This window comes from Dermacentor albipictus, chromosome 5, assembly GCF_038994185.2.
Source record: "Dermacentor albipictus isolate Rhodes 1998 colony chromosome 5, USDA_Dalb.pri_finalv2, whole genome shotgun sequence".
Taxonomy (NCBI): Eukaryota; Metazoa; Arthropoda; class Arachnida; order Ixodida; family Ixodidae; genus Dermacentor; species Dermacentor albipictus.
The window spans coordinates 20,474,589-20,493,766 of NC_091825.1; positions in this window are offsets into that span (position 1 = coordinate 20,474,589).

The window sequence follows — 19,178 nt, forward strand, 5'->3', positions numbered from 1 at the left end:
CCCGCCCGATGAGTGGCACCTAAGGTGCCTCGATGCCACGCTTCTCCGTGGGAGGCGGCCTGACATCGAGGACCGTACTGCCACTGAAGCGCCGGTGTTGCTGAGGCCGGCTTTAAGTGCCTAAAAAAGGCTCAGACAACGGCGCAGAGAGGGGAGGTGGGGAGATGCATTTCGCACACGCACAAAACTGCGCTGCCGGCTCAGCCAGCTACAACACAGCCTTCGGCATTTGTTTCTACTGTAGTCGGATACAACTTTAGAAAAAAGGGGGCGTTTACTCCTCCGAGGCAGGTGCACCAATGGGCGCGCATTCTGGACCGACGTCATGCGCCGGACGGCCGGTGACTTCGCCGCTTCGGTCATCTGGGCGGGGCCTCCCCTGCTTTCTAAAGTTGTATCCGACTATAGGTGAGAGTCACCTCTCCATTGTGGATTAGGGCGCCACTTATATCCCAAACAAAGCCAAGTCGCAGATTTTCAGTAGCCCAAATATAGCCACATCGCCAACTTGCCCAAGTCGACGCAAAAAATCTTTTTCTGTAGCCCAATTTGGCTATACATAGCCAAACGTGGCAACACTGCCCTTTAGGTTTCACCGGCTGGTTCACGGAGGAAGGAAACTAAGGAGAGGCCCTACCCCCTCCGAGCGCTAGGAGAAAAGTGTGGCGGAAATGTCGTAGTAGGTTCTCATTTTTTGCTGCTTTTTTTTTTGTTGTTGTATGGCCACGCCTTTTGGGCCACAATGGCGGCGTTGTTCTGATTTTGAGCGCTCACACGTGTTGCTCTGATAGGTTTCGTGCCGTGGCAAAGGCGCTGTGTGGGCGGGTTTGCGTTAGTCACCGTGTCTTGTTGCGCTGTGTTACCTGCACTACAGTGGCTGGAATAGGGGAAGTGTGATTACCGCCGAGCGGCTCTTACGGGAGCCACAGTGCAGCCTCATGATGCATCCGCGAGGTGGCGCTCGCCATCGTTTACACGTCAAGCTGAGCGCATGGGAGGCCTATATGCCCACGTTTTCAGCGCTTTTTGGGTCATTTTGAGTGGTTGCCGTACGCTGTGCGCGTTTTCTGGATTGTTGAAAATGTGCATGTGATGAGCCGACGTAAAAGCCACTGTTTTGTTCCCGGTTGCACAAACGGGTACAAATCGTGCAAATAGAAGCTGTCGCTTGTGCCCAAGGACGAGGAGCTTTTTCTGAAGTGGCAGAGGAATATCCCAAAAGCTGACAAGCCCCTTGAACGGAACGCCGCTGTTTGCGAGCTTCATTTTGATCCTCAGTTTGTGTAACGTCATTTCGAACACAACATACAACGTGAGACGGTGCGTTTGGAAAGAAGCAGACCGGTCGATCCTTCAGCCCGATACCGTTCCAACGAAGTGAGCTGTTTGCTTTTGTTGAAGCACTGGAGGTCTCTTTCACCATTTGGTTTAGCTGGAACAAGTTGCACAGAGATAGCATCACAGAGATTATGCAGCACATGCAACAAATGCCACTCGTTGGCTGTGTTGCCCATAAGGAAGCACTGACAAGCAGTATTGTAAAGTTTTTCATCATGACACGTCTTCACTTCTACACAAAGTCTCTGAACAAAGACCGCACTTCCACAAGGGAGAAGAAAAAACATTTGAAACTTACCAGAACAACTTGAGCACCATGTGGAAATGCGCTTTCATCTATGTCTTGTTGAATTTTCTCTGAAGTGTGTTTTGTATATTATTAATCTACCTGAAACTAATGTGACATTTAAGAAACCTCTAATTACCATGAATTTTGTTATCAGGTGAATGATTTATTGTTCCGTGTAAAACCAATAAACAGGTCCATCAGGAATGTACAGTAGGGACCATATGTTTTCCACTTTTATTTGTATGAAACTAATCACATTATTTGGACGAATCCAGCACAATACTTATTTTACAATTAAATAATGCTCTGAGCTCAGGGAAACGTCTAGTTATAATTTCATACGCGTTGGACATCCACTTTAGTTTAAGCCATTTCTTCAATAAGAATCAATTATCGCAAATGCGACTGCATTCATGCTGTGCAAAATCTTTGTGCATGCATAGAACTAGTGTAAACGACAAATATATTTTTATGGCAAAAAGTACGAGTGGGCGAAAGATCCCATTCACGTCCATAGCACGCGATGGTTGCATTTGGCAGTCTTCTGAGCGGCAAAGTTGAATCGCGATAAAGAGCGTCACTGTGCAGCGCATCGCTACTGTGCTCGGGCAGTAACTAAAGCGCAGCTACCGTGGCAGCAGTGAGCAAGTTTTATCGAACGAAAACTGATGAAAGGCGGAGATATACTAATGTATTGTCACTGCCATTGTAGCATGCAAGTTAACGCATTGCAGTCCGGATATAATAATTTCTGAACCGAAAGAATCACTGCAAATTCACGTTTCCAGCGCGAAACGCATAGCACGCCCGTAGGAAGCGACGTGTAAGCAACCGCCAGCGCCGCCTCGCGATTGCATCGCGGAAGCACACGCGAGCGGCCGCGCCTTCGGTACACTTCCCCTATTCCAGCCACTGTACCTGCACCGTGCTCTGCCGGATGTTGCGCGAACGTGCGCGAAACCACGCGCAGCGCGGCGTGGTTTTGCGAAAGATGTAGACATGAGAGGAGGGTGGCACAAAAGGCGGAGCATCGCGATGAGCAACGCCAACTTCCGGCTTCACTTTTGCTTCACAAAGAGTGACGTCAGGGCCTCCCCTTAGTTTCCTTCCTCCGTGGGCTGGTTCCTCCTCTGACGTCATGCCAGATGGCGCGGCGAGTGGCGCTGCCACCTGCGGCGGTTGCTAGGCAACGGCTCAGATCGCGGTGTGGCTACCGGCCACAGCGAAACGGCGAACGGCACCGCGAGTGGCGCTGCTGCGCCGGCGTTGAGACCGCCGCATACGGGGCAAAATTCAACTACCGGGTGGTACGCCTCTCCTATGTCTCATTCGCACCACCTTGATTGCCGCTTGCACTGCGCGTATTTGGGCACGCTTCGTACAGCGCGGTGTGTGCCTACGTGTGTGTGCGTGGACGTTTTGTTCGAAGGGCGATGTACAGTCTGTTTCACACTTTAGGGGAAAACTCGGAGCGCATAGCACCGCGATGCGGCGAGCGCTTGAGTCAGGCGGCGGCAGCAGCTCGCGCAGGTGCTCGAGGGGCGGGATCTTGAACGGCGTCGTCTGCTACGGCGGCGCGCGCTCGCCGCATTGTCGGGGAACGTTCTACTGTCAGTTGCAGTGCGCCGATCTCATCGTTACTGCGTGAAATGAGCCGGTATTCTTTACTAAGCGTTGTGCGACGCCCACTGATACGCCTCGAAGGTAAGTTCATCGTTGAAAGGTGCAGGGCAGTCATAGACGACGTACTGATTCCATACATTCTTAATAATAATAATATTTGGGGTTTTACGTGCCAAAACCACTTTCTGATTATGAGGCACGCCGTAGTGGAGGACTCCGGAAATTTTGACCACCTGGGGTTCTTTAACGTGCACCTAAATATAAGCACACGGGTGTTTTCGCATTTCGCCCCCATCGAAATGCGGCCGCCGTGGCCGGGATTCGATCCCGCGACCTCGTGCTCATCAGCCCAACACCATAGCCACTGAGCAACCACGGCGGGTCTCCATACATTCTTGACGGCCCGTTCCTGGAAGGCGACTATATATTCTAACGCGATAGGTCGCCGATCCACACTGCTCGTGTTGTGCAAGAACTGCTGGAAGAGCGCACAGTCACTCTCTTGGAGTGGCCGCCTCAATCGCCGGGCGCCAACATCATTTAACATGTCTGCGGCTCGTTGAAAGTATCGCTGGCGCACCATCCCATCTATCAGTCGCCCGAGGATAGGCTTCGATCCACCATCGTCGGCGACTGAGACGTGCTGCGAATGAGCACATCCCTGATCAAGTCATTCTACACTTCACTGCCTTCCAAGATGAGCGCTGTCATCGCTGCCGCTGGGGTCATGACGAGATACAAACTGAAGTTCGGAGCGTGACGTGTCCAGTTCCCCGCCGGCGGGCAGGGTCTGTCTGGTGTAGTGAATAATTGTCGAGAAAAATCCCTTCCAGCTCATTGTCTTAACCTAAAAGATTCCTTTAATCGTATCCGTTTGTTTCATCGTGTTCGACCCCCATAGTTATCATTGTTGAGTGCTTTGTTTTCTTTTCGAGTCAAACAAAGACTGAGCACATTGCGCGCACATCTTGGTGCGTCTTGTCGCTGCTTATTACGGTAGCACACACAATGAAGAAATATACGGGCACGCGCTCAGTACCCCCGGCCTTTCGAAAGAACAAACGAAGCACGCCGTCAAAAGAAGTGTGTGCAACTCCATTATCGCCAATGAAGGCTCAGAGTTTGGCGACGCACAACGTTTAGTAAATAATATCAGTTCAGTTCCCGCAGTACCGATGAAATCGGTGAACTGCCCCTGACAGTCGCACGCTTCCCGACAATGCGGCCAGCGCGCGCCGCCGTAGCAGACGACGCAGATCACGACACCGCCCCTCAAGCGTCTGCGCCTGCTCGAGCTGCTGACGCCGCACGACTCCATTGCTTGCTGCATCGCGATGCAATACGTTCCGTGTTTTCCCCTAAGTGTGAAACAGATTGTGCACGCTTCTATTTGCCTTTAATAAGATCGGTACGCTTGACGATTATTTTTATGGCTGCAATGCGGCGAAAGGGCAGCGTCTGCTTAACCATGTAAGTGACGCTGAGCAGGTAATTGGAAACGGCATGGTATGCGCCGCAGGAAAAATCGTCAGTACATACGATGAGGCACATACATACGGCACATACGAGCTAGTCATGTTTGCAGTTTCTTACAATCTGTTTGCTACAAATCCGTGTTGTCTCTGATGGCGACAACGCACTTCCATCAACACTGTGCGGAAATAAACAAAATATATCGCTGCATAGCACAAGTACGACATGCGCACACAACATTAACTAGTATGTCCCCTACAATATGGAATAGAGGCAGCAATGTAGATAGCTTGTGCATTCTTTAACAGTGCTCAAGAGACGGAAGTTGAAAGTATTAGTAATTGTTCCTGCTTCTGCAATGTCGGCGCGACCAAGACGCGGGCGTATATCGTCCAGTAACTCGATCGATCGGTGCAGTGGTGATGCAGGAATGAACTCCTGTCATGTTCAATGCATCGTGCACATATTCAATTTCTTGGCACGCGTGAACTTCGGCCACTGCTAGCGCATACAACAGAAGTGGTTTCCATTCTCGAGCAGCGCACACGCAAACGAAACACGAGAAAGAAGACCGGAGAAGCGCTCGTCGAACAACTGAAAGTTTTTGTATGAATAAAAGGATTATATACCGAGTAATTATTAAATTCATGTGGGTTTCGTATAAAAACTGTCATACACTCAGGAGTGATCAATGAACGAGCTCGCATCGTTTGCCAGTTGTTTACTTCGCTCGGCGCACCGCAGTAATCCATGTCTGTCGTCTGCTTTTTTCGAACCATTTTCTTGTGAATCGGCAGAATTTCCCTGGTGGCATCAACCCTTTCGTATTTACATTGCTGTCGTGACAGTTAACAACACAGTAATAATTTCCGGTCATCCGAAGAGACGCCGTGGCAAACAAGAGACGTTTCGCGCGCAGCGCAAACTGAACGGGGGCGCGAGCGTTGTGAAGAAAAGCGGTGGCGGAAACCTAGCGAGAGGCCCTATCGCCTCCGCGCGCTGCGCGCTAGGAGAAAAGTGTGAAGGAAATGACGTATAGGTTCTCCTCTTTCTTTGCTGCTTATTTCTTTTCTGTAGCGGCCACGCCTTTCGGGCGCTCACACGTTCTGTGCGCTCACACGTGTTGCTCCGTAGGTTTCCTACCGTGCAAAGGCGCCGTGCGGGCAGGTTTGCGTTGGTCTCTGTGTTTTGTCGCGCCGCGTTATCTGGTCCGTGCTCTACCGGATGTTGCTGTGGCCAGGTGGGACAGGAGGAACTAAAGTTCGTGAAATGAACGCGCACGCAACGCTGTACCCAATGTACCGTGTCACGGCAATAACTACGGACGAAGGAATATCCGTGGGAAATTTTGCCCTCTTTGGCGGAATCATACTAACGTGCTAACGATTGTTTAGTATGGCTGCGGAGCGCGCGGGTCCGAGCAGCACGGTTGCGCGCAGCGCGGTGTGGTTTCGCGACAAATGTAAACAAGAGAGGAGAGCTGGCCCTATGGGCGGAGCAATGCCATGAGCAACGCCAAGTTCCGGCTTTACTTTAGCTTCACAAAGAGTGACGTCAGGGCTTCTCCTGAGTTTCCTTCCTCCGTGCCTACACCCGTTGGAGATGAAATCGTTCTGCCAGGGGAGAAACGAGCGCTGGCGTCTAGGATGAAACTTGGCGTGCGGTCGTCCATATCAACTCGACCGACAAGAAGTTCTCCTAAGCTACTCGATCTCGCGGCGAAATCACCTCTCGAGCCAAAAACATTCGAACACGTCCGCCGGCCTTGCCCGCCAAGTTCGTCTCCTGTGCGTACAGCTGTCCATCGCCGGTGGAGGGCTCGTGGGCGCGCTTGTCCGGAAACAACACGGGGCGAGGACAGTCACGTGCGGGCCGCGCCGTGACCCCCGCTGGTCGAGTGGTACGGCCACGGTAACGGAAGAGCGCGGGCACTAGTTTGCCAGTCGCCTATCACTCGAGCGCACTTTCGGCGTTGTGGGCATGCTACATTATTCCAGATTTTAATATACGGGAACGAGGCTTCTCTCTAGAACGTCGATAGTATCAAATGATGCAAGTTTCGCTCACTTTCGGTGACCTGCTGTTCGACTTGTATGAACGGATGCTTGGAAGTAACTTGCGATCGTGGTATTGTATCACACTCGGGACGAGGCAGACGGTCCGAAGCAAGGCTGCTTACTGTCCAGAAGCCTTTGTGGAAATTACGGCATCCGTAGTTGGCAGTAAGGGCCAGTAGCTCCGAGATATTTGAAAGTGTCGTGGTTACAGGGAACAGTGTATTCGGAAAATTACCGAGACGTTTAGTTAGGATGGGCTCTCCGCACCACGTGTTACGACGGCGTGTAGGTGAGCCTCGGCTAGGCGACTGGCCACGGCCGTCTTGGTGTTGAGCGATTGGTCAGTAACAAGGTAACGAACGTATAATTTTATCTGAAATTTCCTTACCGGAAGAACAGCCAGAATCCGACTGGACGAGGAGGAGAGTATCCTGTGGACATGGGCAGCGCTGGCACGCCGCAAGGGTCCGCCGTGTCACCGATGCTCTTCAACCTCGTCATGATCAGACTGTCTGAAAAACTGGGGTGAATAGAAGGCATTAATCACACTGTTTATGCCGACGACATTACGATTTGGACCACGAAAGACGCAAGCGAGGGCTATATGGAGAACAGACTTCAAGGGGCGGTGGATGCAATCGAAAATCATCTAGAGGGCACCGGACTTGAATGCTCGCCGCAAAAATCGGAACTGCTGCTCTACCGCCGCAGGAGGTTCGGCAAACCGTCCAGAGAAGTAGCGGAACTACACAAAAGGGGAATCGGATTAACCACGAGGAAAGGCACGGAGATACCCATGGTCCAAAAGATTGGAGTCCTGGGTCTCTGGTTCGAAGCCAGGGGAACAAACACGGAAACTATAACACGCAGGGACAAGAAAGTCACGGCGACCATTCGGCTAATACAGAGAGTCTGCAATAACAGGAGGGGCATTCAAGAAAGAAACGTTGTACGGCTCGTTCAGGCCTTCGCGATCAGCCACGTCGCGTACGTGGCGGCGTTCGTCCACTGGAACAACGCTGAGAAAGACAAGATCGGCGCGCTCATGCGTATAAAAGAGCGGAGTCACCCCCAATACACAAGAAATGAAAAGTTACTACAACTTGGGGTTCATAACACGCTGGAGGAAATTGCGGAAGCATAGAGGATAGCGAAACTCGAAAGACTCTCCGGAACCAAGGCGGGCAGAGAAATCATGGAAAAGATCGGCATGAACTACCACGGAATCAACAGCCCCAAGACACAGATTCACCCAGACGTCCAAGCCGCAATAAACAGGGAAAATATCCCGAAGAACATGCACCCCGTGCACAATGTCGAGAGAAGAAAATGCCGCACGAAAACGATTCTCAAAAACCACGGCGCGCGGGAGGGGGTGCTCTTCGTAGACGCCGCGCGGTACCCCCGAAACAGGGACGACAATGGTGGTGTCGGCCAATGGTGTAGCTAGGTCGTCTGGCACCCGGGGCCCATAGGTCTTCTGTCACCCCTCCCCCCCCCCCCCCCACCAGGCTGTAGTCAAGGAAGGCGAGGATGTCAACAAGTTCCGGGTGTCTTCAGACGTATATGACACCCCCCCTCCCCCCACTGGCCCCTTGCACCCGGGGCCCACGGCCCCCCGGCCCCCCCTGTTGCTACGCCACTGGTGTCGGCGCTGACAAAGGTAGCTCCTTCTTCACAATGGCGGTCTTATGCACGAAAGGAAGGACCGTGAATGCGGGCTCCGTAAGGACCAGATCGTTGGAGGCAGCGGAAGAAACGGCAATCGCATTGGCTGTAATCAACGGTCGGCAACAATACAGAACAATAATCAGCGACTCCAAGACGGCTATTAGGAACTTCACAAAGAGCTGTATCTCCACCGAGGCGGCCGAAATTCTGAACCACAGAGAAGAAGACTTTAAGCACGACAAAGTTACATCCAAATACCTCAAATGGATCCCGGCACATATGGGAGAAGAACCCATGAATTCCCCTCCCAACCTCAACGAGAAGGCCCACCGAGCCGCGCGACAACTAACCCATCGTGGCATGGACAGTGACGGCCCAACACCCCGCAACCCCCTGGGAAGGGGGAAGGACTGCGACGGAGGCGATGGAGAAGACGGAGGAGGCGACGAAGAAGCAGTAAAAGACGACAGGGCAGACTGGTCACGTACCACGACATACTGACACACTGCACGAAACAAAAAGAGGCATACCCACAACCCCACGAACAACTCGACAGGTCTTAAGAAACAGATTGGAGAAGGTTGCAAACCGGAACGTTCCGAAACCCAGTACACTTAAACAGAATCTATTCAACACAATACCCAGACGCGAGCTGCAAGCTCTGCAAGCGCGAACACGCAGACATGGCACACATCTTGTGGAAGTGCACACAGATCAGTTCAGTATACGTAGAGGACAAGATAGAACCGGACCTTCTCGAGGAGCGCTGGCTAAGCGCTCTGACTAGCTCGGAACTACACGACCAACTAGGGGCTATCCAGCGGGCCCGGCAGCGGTGGAAAGGCTATGCCTCACCGCACACAATGCCCGGGTGGCCTGAGCCCGGGCTGGCAACCTCGCAGGTCCTTTTTCCATTAAAGTTTTTTCCGTCCGTCCGTAACGAGGTGCTCTCTCTGTGTTCATAATTTTCCGCCAACCTCGTTCTTGACGCCTTTTATGCACATGCGCCCCCGCCCCTTTCGTATCCATCACCCCACTCCCCTTCTAAAAATTCTTTTCCGTTAGTCAGCGTCCCTGACATTCCCGTATTTCTTTTTCTGCCTGTGCTTCGAGGCCATTCGCCTACCTGCCCTCCCACCTGTTTGTTGCCTTGGCCCGCGTCCTTGATATATCTTGGCGCTGTTGGAATCCCACCGATGGCACCAGCTGTTGGAACCTCACCGATGGCACCGGTTGTTGGAACCTCAGTGCTGACACCCGTTATTGCAATCGGACCGCTGGCGCCCGTTGTTGCAAATGGGTCGCAAGCCCCAAGGGTAGCGTTGGCCTGGCGGCCTGGGGCACACTGGAAGCATCCGAAGGTCCCGGCAAAGCATGAGTCGACTGCTAACAGAACAACTTGTTCTAGCATCGCAAAAGAGCGGCCGGTCAGGTCGACCGAAGTGGAGAGACGGGAGAGCACGTTACTCAACAGAAGAAATCGGAGCCTCTCTCTTGGCGTCCGGGGGCAGCTGCTTTTATACTCTTGGCGTCGCAGGCAAGAAGGAAGGTCACGGGATGACACCACGTGACAGCGAGGCACGGACGAGCTGAGAGACATGTAGAGACGAGTGTAGTGACGCATCAGCCGGGCCGGCGCCGGTCACACCTCCTCGCTTCACACTTGGGGAGCTCCTCTCCCCGGCTGCCGCGCTTTGACAAGCGTGGGCACACACACACACACGCACACACAGACACGTGGCACTGAACATGCCGGGACGCGCTCGGCGGGGATGCGTCGCGGCCGCTCCGAACGGGCCAAAATGTCCGCCGCTTTGAACGAAGCCGCGGCGTCCGTTGCATCTGCGCCGGCTACACCGCGCGTCGTAGGCGAAACGTAACAGCGCGCGCAAATCAGTGTTCTTTCTTGTTCTGATTTTTTGCGCGGTTTTCATTATTAACAGTGTGTACAAAGAAGCCTAACAGCCCGCTGTGTTCAAGTCTATTAACATGATGAAAGTCAGAGACAACGGAACGAAAAAGAAGAAAAAAATATGTGGATCCCTCGTACTGTGCGAATCTGTAAGCGAAGCTTTCTGTGCTGTTTACTTCGATTGACGATAATTAGCGGTCATGTTGACGGAGAATGTTTAAGTTCTTCAACGTTTAGTCTAACACGAGAGTGGCCAGTTGGTGTTAAACATCACCTTGGGTGCACTCCTGCTGTTTGTCTGTGTAGTACACAAAACACAAAGGGAGAGGTGTTTGGTTGATGAGTTGTTTTGCGCCATTGCTCATACTATCTGAGAGGGTCGAGCATTGTCATTGCCTCATACGGCATATCGCATCGTGGCAGAAGTATTAAACTTGGATTATGGGGCTTTACGTGCCTAAACCACAATCGGATTATGAGGTATTGGTGGACTCCGGATTAATTTTGACGCCCTGCTATTCTTTAAGGTTAAGGTATCACGCCCGTCATCTTGCGTGTAGTCAAGTGGAAACACACAGTCAAATGTAAAAGAAACCTGCAGAATCTTTACCGCTCTGGGAACAGAATTCTCGGTTGCCACAGCGTGATCACTGCATTTGGCTCATGTGGATTATCTTCCAGAACATGTCTGTCGACCTGCAGCTTTTGTTATTCGCGAAAAACCCGCTCTTTCCATTGAAAACGCGCTAACTTCATGCTGGGGCCGCTTGGGGTGTTAGTTGGTACGTGTCCAGAAAACTTGGACATATCTCGTAAAAGGGAAATCGTAAAAGGATTGCCCGGGAATGAATGTGCTGCTAACGAAGGGTTTACGCCAGCAGATAAGTAGAATGTGAGAGGTGACTGCAGCTTTGTGTGCTCTCTGTGTACACGATGCGTCACAAAATACCAGCGTTGTTGCTGGCGTTGTTACGAACGGCCTGCAAGGGTACTGACCTACAAAATTTTCCGAGCCAGCTGCGGAGGTGGCGAGCTTCCGTGAAGCGACCGTGGAATCCTTCTCCACCTGCTGCGGCGACTCGTTTCGTAGGGGCGACGATGCGCCGCATCAACACCACCTCGGCGCCGCTATGACTAGTATTGTGGATTCGCCGTCACGGCTTGTTAGAAGATGTGGAAATCTTGGAAGAAGATGTCTTGCGGCCGTCTCACGGCGCTTAGAAGTCATGTACAGACCCGGCGGCCATTGTCTGCAGGGTCAACAGTGGGAGGAAGATGCGCCTGCTCGGGGCAGGACCCGTGTCTGCGAGAACCCTCTCACCTCGGTGTGGTCAGTGAAACCTGTGCGGAAGTGAGGGCGACCCTTCCCCTCAAAGGCGGGTCGGATACGGTGGCTTTGGACGCTCCGTTTGGTCGAACGGCCGTTTTCCCTCATCTAGGGATCTAGGGAGGACAGAGTGTATTTAAGGGGGGACGTGGCTTTGAAAATCTACTTCCTTATTTATTCATGGATTTTGAGGAAAATTGGCACACATGTTTAGAATGTCTCCTTGATGCTTCCATAAAAGTTTTAGAGTGATATCTTGAGAACATTTTATTCAATATTATTGAGCAGAATTTTTTTCCCTCTTACTTTCTGGAGAGCCTGGGGAACTTAAAAGAACGTGATAGAAGGCTTGTTAAGTATTGACTGCATAGCTAAATACGTGCTGAAGGTCGTGACATTCTTGCATTTCTTTCGCAACACAAATTTTTTGGAGTGCCATATTTTATGTTACCTTCACATCAAGCACACTTTCAGGGTAGACGAATAGCCATATCGTAAACTTACAAAGGGTCAAGATAAGAAAGCGAGAATGTCACGACCTGCACTGCAGCCCAAGGAACGTGACAAAAAAAAAACGGAGCCAAAATATGTTAAATGGTAACAAAGAAATCAGCTCCCGAAACTGAGCAGAAAGGCAGAAAAACAGTTCTGAGAAAACGGATCTCATACTTTCACCAGTTCTCTAAAAGGCGCCAAATTTGTAGTCTTTGGAGTGTTGTACGTGTGGTCTTGTGCATGTGGCCTCTGGTCTGGTGTGCTTCCCCGCACCTTGTTCTTTTTATATGGCATTCTTTGCTGCTTTTGCTCTACAAAGAGCATGGTGTCTAGGTTTCAAACTGTTACGATGGTTGACGGGCGCAGGCAACGCCCCTCCCGTAGTGAACGAGACAGTTGTGCCAGCCGAAGAACGCCGGGTTTATTCCCGCTCGGAAATATAAAGCAAAGGTAAGGGGGGAGGGAAGGCGTGATAGAAAGAGTGCCCACATGCACACTGAAGGAAAGTTTATTTATTTATTTATTTATTTATTTATTTATTTATTTATTTATTTACAGATACTGCCAGCCCTTACACAGGAGAGGAGTACGAACAATTATAAATCACATATATTGTACATGGAAAATTGTACATTGAAACATAAAAAAGGGACAACAAATTAAAATTATTAACACCAATAGGTAACAGCATAAACCGCTGAAGATAACAAAGACACAAAGTAAAGTATATTACTTACAAACTAGGATATTTCCGATGTGTTTGGCGAAGAAATCAATTGATGAAGATGAAACGGCTTCTTCCGACAGGGAGTTCCATTCTTTGATAGCTCTTGGAAAAAAGCTATACTTGAAACAATCGGTATGAATAACAGGGGGACAATTAAACATTGAATGACGATGTTTATCTTGCTTGTCAAGTTCATGGGTTACCGCACAAACCAAGTGACGTGCAGAACTCTGTGTGGGCATGAATATAGTTCCAGTGTACATTCTGGCAGCCTGTACCCGTAGACTGCCTGATCTCCAGTACAATCAGTGAGGCTTTTTTTTTTGTAGAATTGACCATGTTACTGAATGAAGGCTCTGAGTGTCAGCAGCCTCCCAAGTCATCTTTACTTGACAATGGCTGTAGAACTTAGGATCAGAGAGCCAGTGATAGATTTGTAGCTGTTGGCACTTTCCAGAATTGTACTTTTGTATGATGCCTCGATCACTTCTGCAGCCAGGTGTCTGTGCCAGCCCAAGGGGCCTAGTGAACAGAGCTCATGATGAGGTTCTCTTTATGAAGGGGTGGTATGACAGATATTGCTACGAGCTATCGTGACAATAAAGTGAACGCGCAATATGCTTCGTTGCGGGTCCGAGATGACGACGCGCGAAATGCCCAGCCGCAAATAAAAGGAGCCGACGCGCAATGTGCTTACAGTCGCGCAGTTCGAGGTGCCGACGCGCGAAATGCCTAGACGCGGGCTCGAGGAGTCGACACTCGATGCGCTTATTCGCGCAGTCCGAGGTGCCGGTGCAGAAAATGCTTAGGTGGGGGTCCGAGAAGTCCGCGCGCGATGTGCATGATCGCAGAGTCAGAGACTCCCTATGCGCGACATGTTTAGCCGCATGTCCGAGGATTCCGCGCGTGAATCTTGGTCGCGAAGTCCGCGTCGCCGATGCTCGGAATGCCGCGAGTCTGAAACGTCCACAAGCGTAGGGATCGGCCACGCTATTTTGATGTCCGCGTAGCGCCCGTTTTGACGCGTCGAGATTACGGCGAGTGGAGACGTCCAGACTCGCGAGGTGCAAGGAGCCGAGCAGACGACGCTAGCGCCGGACCAATGGCGAACGGCGCTAGAGTAACGTGGCGGGTGAGTGAGTGAGTGAATAAACTTTATTGTAGGTCCGGCGAGGACGCGAACTCGTCGCGCACCCGGCTAGTCCCACGTCGGGACCGGCAGGTCTAGCCCACCGGCCCCGTCGCGGGCACGCCGGACGGCCAGGATTTGCTTTTCTAGAGCGGGGCTACGCAAAAGCGAGTCCCACTCCTCCTTGATGAACTTGGGGTATGTCGACCCGCACTCCCAGAGCATGTGAGGTAGAGTGGAGGTCTGGCCGCAGGACGGGCAGGCGTTGTCGCGATACACGTCGGGGTAAGCCTCGTGGAGAGCGGAGAGACACGGATATGTGCTGGTCTGTAGGAGCCTAAGCGAAACGGCTTGCGCCCTATTCAACTTGGGGTGAGGGGGTGGAAAGACCCTTCTGGACATTCGCATACTCCGGCACGACCTTCACTCGTTTGCTTTTTGTGCGCTTGTTTCTGTATGGAGGAGATCACTGAAGCAGCAAATTTGAAGACGGAGAAACGCGCTTTCCAACGAGACCAAGATGGCGGCGCTCGGTCGCGCCGTTCCGGAGATATTGTGGCTTGAAAAACTATGTTCTTTCTTGATTTCCGCGAGATTTTCCGCCATCTTCGCTGATAAAACGAACTTTTAGAGCACTTCTAAGTGGTTTACAGTGATGATATTTGGGTATCAGATAGAAAAAAGGTTATAGAAACTGAAAATGGGATTTTCAAAAAATCGATTTTTTGGCACTTTTTCGCGATGCGAAAGCCGCATCCCTTTAAGAAACTGTTGGCGGCTCCTCAGGATGCATTCCTTGTCAGTCATGTTAGACTCATGAACTGTAACGTTCTCATGTAAATACTGTAAATAAACCCATATTCCTCGTTCCCGATGAGAACAAGTCTCTCCCTTCAACAACGTCCTCGGCTAGCGTGGATAAGTTGGACGACGGCATGGGCCAGCTACCATTTACTTCATGCCCGACTCCAACCATTACAGCGTACACCCGTCCGCTGCTTCGGTATTCCGTTCACAGTAACACGTTTACGCACCAGGTAAAACTCCACAGCGGTAGTTGCGCCATCGTGCAGAGACTTCTTATTATGACATTCCTGCAATTAGATGGCGACCAGCCAGCTGGTCCGCAAGCCGAGCAGTGACTCCCATCTATTACAATATCGACAAGCAAGGACCGCTGACGCTTTCACGTTAAGCAGCTGAAACAACTTCAATAAATTGTTTCGGAATGTAAATATTATGCTTTGAGCAAAAAAGACGAACATTTCGAGATACTAACAGACCTATATCCTTCAAATAAAACGAGGTTTATTTATTTATTTATTTACCCTAAGGGCCTTTGGGGCGTTACAGAGGGGGTGGTTACATGGTTGAACAAGACCAGCATCTGAAGTTACGGATGAAATCAAGAAATAAAACAAAAGAAAAACAAAGCACACAGATACAGAAAGCACATAGTGCAGGGCTATGTATTGGTCACAGTTAAGGAATTACCAAGCGAACATTTTTGTGCATACGCATTTACTGCTACACTTTGTACATCTAAGAATTAAGACGGCGAGTTGGGCGAGTTGGTGGTTGAACATATTCCTGTGGGTGGGCAGCGCAACCCGGACAAGGACGAAAGGAAGAACACAACACGAGCGCAGACTAACAACTGGTTTATTATTTCAAGCAACGGACTATATTATACAGAAAACGTAAACACGTGTAAAATGACGTTTACAAGGGTGTTATCCTATCTTGCCATACAAAAACTCAGCTTCTTTATCCTGTAGAGTGATAGAAGGCTGGCTGACGCATGCGCCTGAGTTCACATGCATGAAGTAGGCCTCTACAATCTCGCGGTTAATTTGATGCATATTTTTATAAAGTATTTCTGTTTGTTCAAACATGGGTTTGCATGAGCAAACTCTACAATGCGCGGCGAGATTCGAACCTGTTTCATTCCTGATTGCACCTTGGTGCTCCCTAAGGCGGATGTTAAGGCAGCGTCCCGTCTGTCCAAAATACATTTTGCCGCACGAAAGAGGGATGACGTAGACGACTCCCACCGAGCATGCCACAAGCTGCCCCGAGTGTTTGACGCTGCATGTAGCTTCGGACGGCTGTTTAGGCCTATTGACAAGATTGCAAATCTTTTTTAAGGAGTTCTTTGCTGAAAAGATTACTTGAACGCCATATTTCATGGCTGTCTTTTTTAACCCATGCCCCATCTGATGTACATAAGGGATGACTGCGTACTTTTTAACTTTTTCGATCTGTCTTTGGGGTGCGTCCCCTTTCTTTATTTTCTTCACTAGCCCTTCACATATAGATAGAATAATGCATTTTGGATAACCGGCCTTCTCTAGACGATTGAGTTGTTGCGAAAAGCTCAGATTGGCGAGGTGGTGGCACGACTTTCTAAGTGCGGAACCCAAACACGTCATAGCAATTCCTCTTTTCACAAGTTTTGAGTGTGCCGAGGCATAGTTTAGAAGTGGTTTGCTAGTCCTGGGGTTATAAAGCCAACAAATGTGTTGCGCTGTTAGTCTTAACTGCAAATCCAAAAATTGAATTTCGTTATTACTGGGTAGTTCATGAGTAAATCTGAGACCCATTCCTTCTTTATCAAAAGCCTCAAGTCCGTGTGTGGTTTTGTGAAAGGAAGACAACGAGAGTGCCGTCGATACTACGAGTGGTCCAGGTCAAGTCAATCTTCGCTGGAATTCCTCTGGAACAACGTCCGGCGCAACCTACCCCCCAGGGAGAAGAAACCCAAGCCCACGACCAAAGTGCTGAACCTAACCGACATCGGCGTTCCAGATACGCACATGAACATTCTTGAATTAGGCCCAAAGTTCTGCCTAGAGCCGTGCCTAGACTCTGTGAATAAGATAGCCACCGTTAGATCAGTGTCTAAACATGTAGCAGAAGATGAAAAATTCAGGTGCATTTCTGAGTGCGTTGACGTCTTAGTTAGACATCAAGGAAACCTGAATGGCAGAGCGCGGAAAATTCAACCCCTTGTGCAATTTTTAAGGGACAACGAAGTGAAAGTACTGACCGCTGATAAAGAAGGGTACTTCGTCCTCCTAACGGAGGGGCAGTTTTCCGAGAAAGCCTCAGCCGCTTTAACAAAGAACTTCAAGAAGGTGCACATTCAACCTAAGAAAGTCAAAGATCAAGCAAAGAAATTGTTGCTAGAATTAAACCTCGAGCGTCTTTCTGGTGCAGTGAACAAAAGTCAGGGGTTGAACCTTGAGGTGTTCTTTACGATAAAAACGCATAAACCCGACCAACCTTTACGAACAATTGTGTCTGAAAGAAACACATGGCAACACGTAGTTTCTGGTTATCTTCAGAAGAACTTAACAGGGCTCCAGGTAGAAGACCCATTCAAAGTAAAAAACTCGGAAGATGTCATTAGGTTTTTACGAGAAGAGGTGCACCCAGCATGCACAGCGTTCAGCATCGACGTCACCGATTTATACTATTCCCTTCCTAGAAATCAGCTGATCAAGACAATCAAAGATTGCATTATGGAAAGCGACGAGTTAAAGTTTAGAAATGATAGTGGCGTCCCGGTTGAGTCGTTTCTCGAACTCTTGGTTTTCTATTTAAATTCCACGTTCGTTATCTGGGATGATCAAATAATGATTCAGAAGCAGGGGGTCTGCATCGGCTCTCAGGTCGCACCCATTCTTAGCGAGATCTTTCTCGGCACAGTTGACCGGGCACTCGAGAGCGCCTTGGCAGGAACTTTGATCAAGTGCTTCAGGTTCGTTGACGACTACCTGGTAGTTATCCCCTCCCAAAACAGTCCCAAAATTTTTGGAGATATTCTCGCCGCTTTTGATAAAGAAGGAATGGGTCTCAGATTTACTCATGAACTACCCAGTAATAACGAAATTCAATTTTTGGATTTGCAGTTAAGACTAACAGCGCAACACATTTGTTGGCTTTATAACCCCAGGACTAGCAAACCACTTCTAAACTATGCCTCGGCACACTCAAAACTTGTGAAAAGAGGAATTGCTATGACGTGTTTGGGTTCCGCACTTAGAAAGTCGTGCCACCACCTCGCCAATCTGAGCTTTTCGCAACAACTCAATCGTCTAGAGAAGGCCGGTTATCCAAAATGCATTATTCTATCTATATGTGAAGGGCTAGTGAAGAAAATAAAGAAAGGGGACGCACCCCAAAGACAGATCGAAAAAGTTAAAAAGTACGCAGTCATCCCTTATGTACATCAGATGGGGCATGGGTTAAAAAAGACAGCCATGAAATATGGCGTTCAAGTAATCTTTTCAGCAAAGAACTCCTTAAAAAAGATTTGCAATCTTGTCAATAGGCCTAAACAGCCGTCCGAAGCTACATGCAGCGTCAAACACTCGGGGCAGCTTGTGGCATGCTCGGTGGGAGTCGTCTACGTCATCCCTCTTTCGTGCGGCAAAATGTATTTTGGACAGACGGGACGCTGCCTTAACATCCGCCTTAGGGAGCACCAAGGTGCAATCAGGAATGAAACAGGTTCGAATCTCGCCGCGCATTGTAGAGTTTGCTCATGCAAACCCATGTTTGAACAAACAGAAATACTTTATAAAAATATGCATCAAATTAACCGCGAGATTGTAGAGGCCTACTTCATGCATGTGAACTCAGGCGCATGCGTCAGCCAGCCTTCTATCACTCTACAGGATAAAGAAGCTGAGTTTTTGTATGGCAAGATAGGATAACACCCTTGTAAACGTCATTTTACACGTGTTTACGTTTTCTGTATAATATAGTCCGTTGCTTGAAATAATAAACCAGTTGTTAGTCTGCGCTCGTGTTGTGTTCTTCCTTTCGTCCTTGTCCGGGTTGCGCTGCCCACCCACAGGAACATCTAAGAAATTTGCGAAAATATCGAAGTATCTTAGATACAAATCGAAGGTATATCGTATCGGATGCAATAATTGCGGTAGGATACTGTATCTGTATCTCAAATACTTGTTTCCCGAGTATCTCGTATCGTACCACGGTATAATTGTAAAGTATCTTTGTCTAGCTCTGACCCTAGTGCGCACTTATTTATCCAGCGCAGTCACATGGTATTTTTCATACTTCGCGGGCTCTCCCCATTTTCCGGAAAAAAAATAAACGCACAATGTGT